The sequence below is a fragment of the Bos indicus x Bos taurus genome, chromosome 21 (genome assembly GCF_003369695.1).
Source record: "Bos indicus x Bos taurus breed Angus x Brahman F1 hybrid chromosome 21, Bos_hybrid_MaternalHap_v2.0, whole genome shotgun sequence".
Classification (NCBI taxonomy): Eukaryota; Metazoa; Chordata; class Mammalia; order Artiodactyla; family Bovidae; genus Bos; species Bos indicus x Bos taurus.
Genome location: NC_040096.1, coordinates 1012607 through 1022416, shown reverse-complemented (window position 1 = coordinate 1022416; position 9810 = coordinate 1012607).

Below are 9810 nucleotides of genomic sequence, written 5' to 3'. Positions count from 1 at the left end.
CATTTTTCACTTTCATGCATTGGAGAAGGAAATGGCAACCCACTCCAGTGTTCTTGCCTGGAGAATCCCAGGGATGCTGGAGCCTGGTGGGCTTCCATCTGCGGGGTCGCACAGAGTCAGACATGACCGCAGCGACTTAGCAGCAGCAGCAGCTATTTTTGCAATGCAAAGAAAAATGAACTAGTGTGTTTTTCTGGAAAATGTAAGGCTGCAAATATCCAAGTTTCTCTAGAAATAATATTACTTTTGCCATCAGGTCCCAATTTCTGGGTTCAAGTAACATGGTTTCCTCCTGTTGCTGAGATTTGTTAAGACAGTGCTAGGAAGCACTGTGTCATTCCATGAGAAAAGAGGTCAGGAGAGAGTGTTTTTTGAGTGTTGAATGCCATACCTGTTGTAACCCAGATTAGGTGAACTGGTACTATCAGGTGAATTCCAAGAAAATAGTGGTAAGAACTGTTGTCATAATGAAGATAAAAATGAAACAGTGGTTTTTTCTGGCAGGGCTGAGGCTGTAAGTATCTTACTTTCAAAGGTAGAAAATATAGCTTTTACAAAAATGGCCTGCCCAGTTCCTAGATTCACAAAGGCATGTTTCCTGGTTGTTTAAAAGTTGTGTAAAGACACATATAGGACACACTGTACCATTCTGTGAGAAAGGTTGTCAGAGTAGAGTGTTCTGTGAGTGTTGATTGCCATATATATTCTTACCATGATTAGGTGAAATTGTACTGCCAGATGACTTCCAAGCCAGAAGTTAGAGGCATTCTTTTTTATTTCTGAAAACTCAATAGCAAGACCAAATCATTTGTTGTAATGTAGAAGAAATTAACTAGTGTGTTTTTCTGGCAAGTGTAAGTCTACAGGCTTCATTCACTAGGGGAAAATACCTCACTTGCCATCAAACCACAATTCCTATGTTCATAAAAACATGTTTCCCTACAATTTCAGAGCTGTATAAAAACATTCCTTGGACACAATGTACCGTTCTATGAAAAAAAGAGTTCAGGGGAGAGTGTTTTGTGACTGTTGTTTTCCATCCCTGTTTTGCCCTATTAGTAAAATGTACTGTTAAATGACTTCCTTACAAGAATTGGCAAGCAGTCTGTTTCTTTCATAAAACTAAAAAAACTAGACTAAAGCTGTTGTGGTAGTGAAGAGAGAATAAACTATGTGATTTTCTGGTAGGATTGCAGCTATAAAAATCAAACTTTCACAGTTGGAATATACTTATTAAGCATCAGGCACCAGTTGCTAGGTTCACAAAAACAGGGTTTTCTGCATTTTCAGTTTTTAAAAAATACACTTAGAAAACACTGTACCATTATTAATTTCTAGGCATTAGGAAAATAATATGATTTTATTAAATCTTAGAGATGCAATCTTGAGAATGTAAGGAACATGATTAGTAAGGAAAATGGAGTGTGAGACCTGCAGCTAAATAATACTCTATTGATCTATTCTTCTTGAAAATGTGTAAATGTTTTCTCTAATGGATGGACCTAAGGGTCAGTTTTGTTATTCTTCACTTCAAAGATAATAATAAAATTCAGAAAAGTTAAAAAAAAAAGAAAACACTGTACCAGTCCATGAGAAAATTGTCCAAGGAAGAGTCTTCTTTCAGTGTTGACTGCCATACCTGTGTTACCCTGATTAGGTGGAATGCTACTTTCAGGTGTCTTCCAAGAAAGAAGTGGCAAGCACTTAGTTTATTTTGGAAAAGTCTAAAACTGTTTTAGACAATACTTATTTGACCAAAAATGTTGATGTCATGAAGAGAAAAATGAACCAGTGTGTTTCTCTGACAGGTCTGAGGCTGCAACTATCCAGCTTTCACAGAAGGAAGCTTTTTACCAAAAGGGACCTATTTCCAGGTTCACAAAGACATGTTTTCTGGCTGTTTCAGAGTTTTGTAAAGATATACCTAGCATACAATGTGCCATTTTATTAGAAAAGATGTCAGGGGAGAGTGTTCTTTGTGTGTTGAATGTCTTACCTGTTGTAACTCTGATTAGGTGAAACTGTATTGACAGATGACTTCCTATCAAGAAGTGGCAAGTAGTCTGTTGCTCGCAGAAAACTAAAAACTTTACCAAAGCTGTTGTTGTAATGAAGAGAAAAATTAACTATTGGGTTTATCTGGCTTGTTTGAGGTTGAAACTATGCAGCTTTCACAGAGAGGAAATACTTCTTTTGCCATCAGGCCCCAATTCCCAAGTTCTCAAAAGCATGTTTCCCTGCAGTTTCAAAACTGTTTAAAAACACACTTACGATGGCATTGTACTATTCCATGAGAGAAAATGTCAAAGGAGATTATTCTTTGAGTGCTGACTGCCATACTTCTTGTCACCCTGATTTGATGAAATGGTACTGTAAGCTTACTGCCAAGCAAAGAATGGCAAGCAGCCTGTTTCTTTCAGAAAACACAAAAAATTGACTAAATCTAACGTTGTTAAGAAGAGAAAAATAAACAAGTGCGTTTCTTCTGGCTTGTTTAAGCCTTCAATTGTTCTACTTCCAAAGGTGGAAAATATAGCTTTTACTATAAGGGCCCCATTCCCAGGTTCACAAAAGCATGTTTCCTTGTTTTTCTGATTTGTGTACAGATACATTTAGGACACATTGTACCATTCTATGAGAAAAACTGTCAGGGGAGACTGTTCTGTCAGGGGCAGTGTTGACTGTCATAGCTGCTGTTAGTCTGATTAGGTGAAACTGTACTGTCAGTTGACTTCCCAGCAAGAAGTCAGAAACATCTTTTTATTTCAGAAAAGTCAAAATCATGACCAAAGTTGTTGCAATGAAAAAAAAAAAGAATCACTGTGGATTTCTGGCAAGGTTAAGGTGCAACTATCCAGCTTTCACTGGAGGAAAATAATTCTTTGTCATCAGGCTCCAGTTCCCAAGTTCACAAAAACATGTTTCCCAGCAGTTTCATATCTGTGAAAGAAACTCCTCAGTATCACAGTGCCATGCCATGAGAAGTATGTCAAGGGAGATTTTTCTATGAATATTAACTATCACATAGGTTATTCTCAGAGAAGGCAATGGCAACCCACTCCAGTACTTTTGCTTGGAAAATCCCATGGATGGAGGAGCCTGGTAGCCTGTAGTTCATGGGGTCGCTAAGAGTCAGACATGACTGAGTGACTTCACTTTCACTTTTCACTTTAATGCATTGGAGAAGGAAATGGCAACCCACTCCAGTGTTCTTGCCTGGAGAATCCCAGAATGAGGGAGCCTGGTGGGCTGCCATCTATGGGGTCGCACAGAGTTGGACATGACTGAAGCGACTTAGCAGCAGCAGCAGCAGCAGCAGGTTGTTATTCTAATTAGGTGAAAGTGTACTGTTAGATGTCTTCCCAGAAAGAAGCAGCAACCAGCCTGTTTCTTTCAGGAAACTCAAAAAAGAGACCAAATCTGTTGTTGTAATGAAGTAAAAATTGAACCTGTGTGTCTTTCTGGCAGATCTGAGGTTGCAATTATTGAGCTTCCACTGGTGAAAAATACTGCTTTTACCAAAAGGGCCAAGTTTCCAGGTTCACAAAGGCATATTTCCTGGCTGTTTTGAGAATAGTGTAAATATACACTTAGGACACACAGTACCATTCCATTAGAAAGATGTCAGAGGAGATTTCTTTTGAATATTGATTGTCTTACATGCTGTAACCATCATTAGGTGAAAAGGTACTGCCCCTGACTCCGCAGCAAGAAGTTGCAAGCAACTTGTTTCTTTGAGAATATTTAAAAAGTTGACCAAAGCTGCTGTTGTAATGAAAAGAAAAATGAACCTGTGGGGTTTTTTTGGTGTGTGGCAGGTTTGTGGTTGCAGTTATCCAGCTTTCATTAGTAAAAAACATAGCTTTTACAACAAGGTTGCTATTCCCAGGTTCACAAAAGCAGGTTTCTTGGCTGTTTAAGAGCTCTGTAAAGACAGACCTAGGAAATACTGCACCATTGCTTGAGAGAAGAGGTCAAGGGAGAGTGTTTTGTGAGGGCTGACTGCCATACTTCTTGTTACTCTTATTAGGTGTAAGAGTACTGTCAGATGATTTCTCAGCAAGAAGTCAGAAGCATCCATTTCATTTCAGAAAATTCAAAATCATAACCAAAGTTCTTGTTGTAATGAAAAAAAAAAATTTGAACAAGTGTGTTTTTCTGGCAAGTTTGAGGCTGCAACTATTCAACCTTTACTCCTGGAAGGTACTTCTTCTGCTATTAGTTCCCAAATCCCAGGTTCGCAAAAACATGTTTTTGTGCAGTTTCAGAGTTGTATAAAGACACTCCTAGAGCACACTGTACAATTTCATGAGAACAGAGGTCAAAAGATGGTATACCTTGAGTGTTGACTGCCATGCCTTGAAAGATAGCTGCTGCAGGCCATGTGCTATGCCAGGATTCATGACCTCCAGAGGATAGGATTCCAATTGGGCCCAGAGACCAGGCTTGACCACTGGAGCTTATGGTTTAACAGAATTTTATTAACGTATAAGAGAGATAGAGAAAACTTCTGACATACACATTAGAAGAGGGAGAAATAATGCCCTATTGCTAGTTTTTGGAAAGGCATTTTATGTCTGTTAATGAGCTGCTAATCAGATAAGAGAGATACCTCAAAGCTGAGGGATTTTCACCAGACCCTTCTCCCACAATATGCATTTTTGAGATAGAATGGCGTAAGGTGTGTCCTGCCTGCCCATAAAACAATTGACATGAATACTGGTTTGTTGAGCTATTATCAACCCAAAGTTTGAGGGAAAAAAAAAAAAAAAAAGCGTAGTCTTAGGCAGAACCGGTTTAATCAACAGAGAAGGAAAAAAAAAAAAAATGCCACTTGCAGTATATTTCCTCCTCCTGCTTGGGGACATGTGACCTCCCTATTGAGGCTGTTAACACTCTCATTCCCCTCTTTTCTTTTAGGAGAATTATGTTGCCATGGAAAAGGGGCAGCATTATCATCCCGTAATTTCTTCTGAGCTGGTTAAGAGGCATCATCCTTAAATTCTTGAGGCAACATATTCTAACCCTCATATTAAGAGTCTCTGATCCAGGGGTCCAAGTAATAGTTGAAGGAGGCTGTGGCACTCCTAGGAGCCTGAACCACCTTTGAATCTTAAAAGCCTTCCTGTGACTAGAAACAAATCTTGCTACAAAGTTACAAATGTAGGGAGCAAACAGCAAAACAGAAAAATCAGCAAAGTTAAAAGATATATTAGGTAATAGTTAAGGTACAAAGTGTTACATCAGTCCATTAAAAGATTGTTCACTTCAGTTCAGTCACTCAGTCGTGTCCGAGTCTTTGCGACCCCATGAATCCCAGCACGTCAGGCCTCCCTGTCCATCACCATCCCCGTAGTTCACTCAAACTCACGTCCATTGAGTTGGTGATGCCATCTAGCCGTCTCATCCTCTGTCATCCCCTTTTCCTCCTGCCCCCAATCCTTCCCAGCATCAGGGTCTTTTCCAATGAGTCAACTCTTTGCATGAGGTGGCCAAAGTACTGGAGTTTCAGCTTTAGCATCATTCCTTCCAAAGAACATCCGGGGCTGATCTCCTTTAGAATGGACTGGTTGGATCTCCTTGCAGTCCAAGGGACTCTCAAGAGTCTTCTCCAACACCGCAGTTCAAAAGCATCAATTCTTTGGTGCTCAGTTTCTTCACAGTCCAACTCTCACATTCATACATGACCACTGGAAAAACCATAGCCTTAACTAGACGGACTTTGTTGGCAAAATAACGTCTCTGCTTTTCAATATGCTATCTAGGTTGGTCATAAATTTCCTTCCAAGGAGTAAGAGTCTTTTAATTTCATGGCTGCAGTCACCATCTGTAGTGATTTTGGAGCCCAGAAAAAGTCTGACACTGTTTCCACTGTTTCCCCATCTATTTGCCATGAAGTGATGGGACCAGATGTCATGATCTTCGTTTTCTCAATGTTGAGCTTTAAGCCAAATTTTTCACTCTCCTCTTTAACTTTCATCAAGAACTTTTTAGTTCCTCTTCACTTTCTGCCATAAGCGTGGTGTCATCTGCATATCTGAGGTCATTGATATTTCTCCCAGCAATCTTGATTCCAGCTTGTGCTTCTTCCAGCCCAGTGTTTCTCATGATGTACTCTGGATAGAAGTTAAATAAGCAGGGTGATAATATACAGCCTTGATGGCTCCTTTTCCTATTTGGAACCAGTCTGTTGTTCCATGTCCAGTTCTAACTGTTGCTTCCTGACCTGCATATCGGTTTCTCAAGATGCAGGTCAGGTGGTCTGGTATTCCCATCTCTTGAACAATTTTCCACAGTTTATTGTGATCCACACAGTCAAAGGCTTTGGCATAGTCAATAAAGCAGAAATAGATATTTTTATGGAACTCTCTTGCTTTTTTGATGATCCAGTGGATGTTGGCAATTTGATCTCTGGTTCCTCTGCCTTTTCTAAAACCAGCTTAAACATCTGGAAGTTCATGGTTCATGTATTGTTAGATGTCATCAAATTAAGGAGAGGCATCACATATGATTGTTGTTGGCCAAGGTAATCTCAAACGTGGAGAACGTCCTCTCCCTGAAGTGGAGATCCCCACCAATTCCTTGAGTCCTTCAAAAATACATCTGACAAAATGACTCTGATCCCATCTTCCTTAAACGTGTTATAGTCGAAGTCTGGTTCTATAGTTGGTACCACCTTACTCCCAGTGGGGAGGGTGACTATCCCATCCTCCCTCTTTCTGTTGATTAATTACCAAGCCATTTATCTCTATAGGCAATAGTTTGCTCCAAAACTGCTGTCTTTGAGTCAAGAGTTATCATCTGCCCCAGGATATACATTACATCCTTCCAAGTAAGGTCATAAAGCTAGGTTAAAGGCTCTAATATACTTTTCTGGGTCCTCTAAATAGTATCCCAGATCTTCCTTAATTGCTTTCATTTCTTGATAAGAAAAAGGTTTATTAACTCTCATAGATTGATTTTTTTTCCCAGTGGTTGCTTCATGGGGAGGCAACAGCTTGTGTTCCTCAGCCTCTCTGGCTGCCCTTTGCATATGATCCCAGGGCTAGATTGGATAAACCTGCTTTTGTTTATCTCTTTATCTCCTGTCCTCCATTTCATCCTGTATTTAACCTTTAGTTTTACTGTCTGAACTTCTCTTACTTTGTCTGAGTTTCGATTGAAACCAGAGTAGTCTGAAGTCGTAATGAGACAGGAGTTTGAACCTCTACTGACACTGGAGCAGTTTGAAGTTCAGTTTGAGCTTCTCCTGAGACCGAGTCACCCTTCCCCTGATGGGTGCAATGACTTTCAGATTGCTCAGTTGGAGCCCCGGGTATGGTGGCTAAGTAGGACAGGAGGGAGCTGAAGGTTTCACAACCACATCTATACCTTAGGTCATAAGTCTGGCATGTCTTGCAGAGAGAAAACAGGTAACACATATGTTGCTGCTGCTGCTGCTAAGTCGCTTCAGTCGTGTCTGACTCTGTGCGACCCCATAGATGTCAGCCCACCAGGCTCCCTCGTCCCTGGGGTTCTCCAGGCAAGAACACTGGAGTGGGTTGCCACTTCCTTCTCCAATGCATGAAGATGAAAAGAGAAAATGAAGTCGCTCAGTCGTGTCTGACTCTTAGTGACCCCATGGACTGCAGCCTACCAGGCTGCTCCATCCATGGGATTTTCCAGGCAAGAGTACTGGAGTGGGGTGCCATTGCCTTCTTCGAACACGTATGTTACTTCTACCTATTTCCCTTGTTTTCTATAGAATCAGTCTAATTGTAACATAGTATTATAATTAAAGGATCCCCCAACAGGCCACTGTTCTCTGTCCTCCAAAGGATAGCATACATGTGCAGTATCACATAGGAAGATTAGGCATGTCTTCTTTAAGTTATGAGGATTGAGTCTATTCTAATTTTTTTTTAGGATGAGTTCAAAGGAGTGAGGTTGGAATTGTTAGCTCCCACCAGTAAGAGAGAAAAAGCACTGTCCAGCACCCTTTTCTACCAGAGGCACCCTCCCTGCTCTAGATGGGGGCGGTGACACGTCTTCCACCTAAGTTTCCTTCCAGGGCTGGAATTAGGCTGTTCCTTACTAATGTAAGGTGTCCCACTACCATCTCTCCCTGTTCTACCACTGAGGTAGGGTGGAGATGCACCAGGGGTAGACCTGGTGGGATCCCAGAGTGTAGTCCAGTTCCTCACCATTAAACCCTTGCCTGATTTCTGCTCCTCCTCTGATGCCACCTGAGGTGCACAGAGTAGCCGTCTGGAATGCCTCCCAGGCTAAGAATTCTAGGGGAAACATCCATCTTCTGCGTTCCTGTGCACAGTCCTGACTATATTCTTGACTGCAATAGAACCAGTAAATCATAAAAGGATGAACATAAAGCCCAAGATGTCCCTTCTGGGTGTCACCACACCCATATATGTGATAGCAAAAGAGGTGGTGAAGGGCTGGTCAGCGAGGAAAAATTGACTTTTGTCCTTGAATTATTAGGACCAATCCTTCCAAAGCCACTGGAGAGCCTTCTTTGGTCTGTTAAGAGCTACCATTACCAAAGGAAGAAATCGATTGCACTTCCAATCTGATCAGATCCTGGGATTCCCGATCTGTGTCCACAAAACCTCATGGTCACCAGTAGTGCTCCTTTCCACATAGATCAGAGGCACAGTAGTGACAAAGACTCACTTTCAGGTAGCTGGTCCCTGAGCCAAGTAGCTAAGAGAGCGACTTTTGGCCTAAGAGAAGTTCTTGGAGCTAGAGCTCCACCTGGTGCCTGAACATGCACTTGTATCCAGTGCCTGATAAAATAGCCAACAGCATGGATTTCAAGTCCCTTGAAAATTTGTGATCTGAAGGTTTAGGTTAGTAGTTCTAATTCCTCAGGCAGTTATGAAATGGTCAAAGAGACCAGGAAAAGATGACTGAGAAAGGAAAGTTCAGTCCACATGCTTTGCCCATTTCTGGCCATTCCCCTCGCAGGGACATTGGGTGCATCTTGGAATTGGCAGGTCGTTATAAACCCCTGACAAGGCTCACCTTGGGACTGCCTTCAGTCATTATGAACCATCATGAAACCACAAAGCAGGGCTCAATGCTTGCTTCATGGCCAATTACACATTTCATTCATGGTGTTTTCACACACACAGGTACACCATAGAGTTAGTAAAGTACAGCAGAAAACATGTTTACTAGGAGAATGAAGAACTAGAGCTCAAAGCATCCTAACCTTGTCTTGAAGACACAGGATGACCCCCAAGATGAAAGGTAGCTGCTCCAAGCTGTGTGTTACGCCAGGAGTCATGACCTCTGGAAGAGAGGAATTCAGTCTGGGGCCAGAGACCAGGCTTGACCACTAAAGCTTTTTGTGTAACAGAATTTTATTAAAGTGTAAGAGAGATACAGCTTCCAACATAGACATCAGAAGGGGGCAGAAAGAAAGCCTTCTTGGTAGTTTTTGGCAAGATGTTTTATGTCTCTGGTGAGCTGCTAATTGGATAAGAGAGACCTCAATGCTGAGGGTGTTTCACCTGGTCTCTCTCCCACAATATGCATTTTTGAGATAGAATGGCACAAGGTTTGTCATCCTCCAATCCTGGGAATGACATAAAGCAATTTACATGAATACTGGTTTGTTGAGCCATTATGAGCCCAAGGTTTGAAAAAAGAAAAAAAATAGTTAGTCTTAGGCAGAGTTGGTTTTATCAACAGAGGAGGGAAAAAAATATGCAAATGTAGTTTATTTCCTCTGCCTCTTGGGGGCCTCTGACCTCCCTACTGAGGCTGTTAAAACTCTCAATTTGCTGTTACCCTAATTAGGTGAAATGG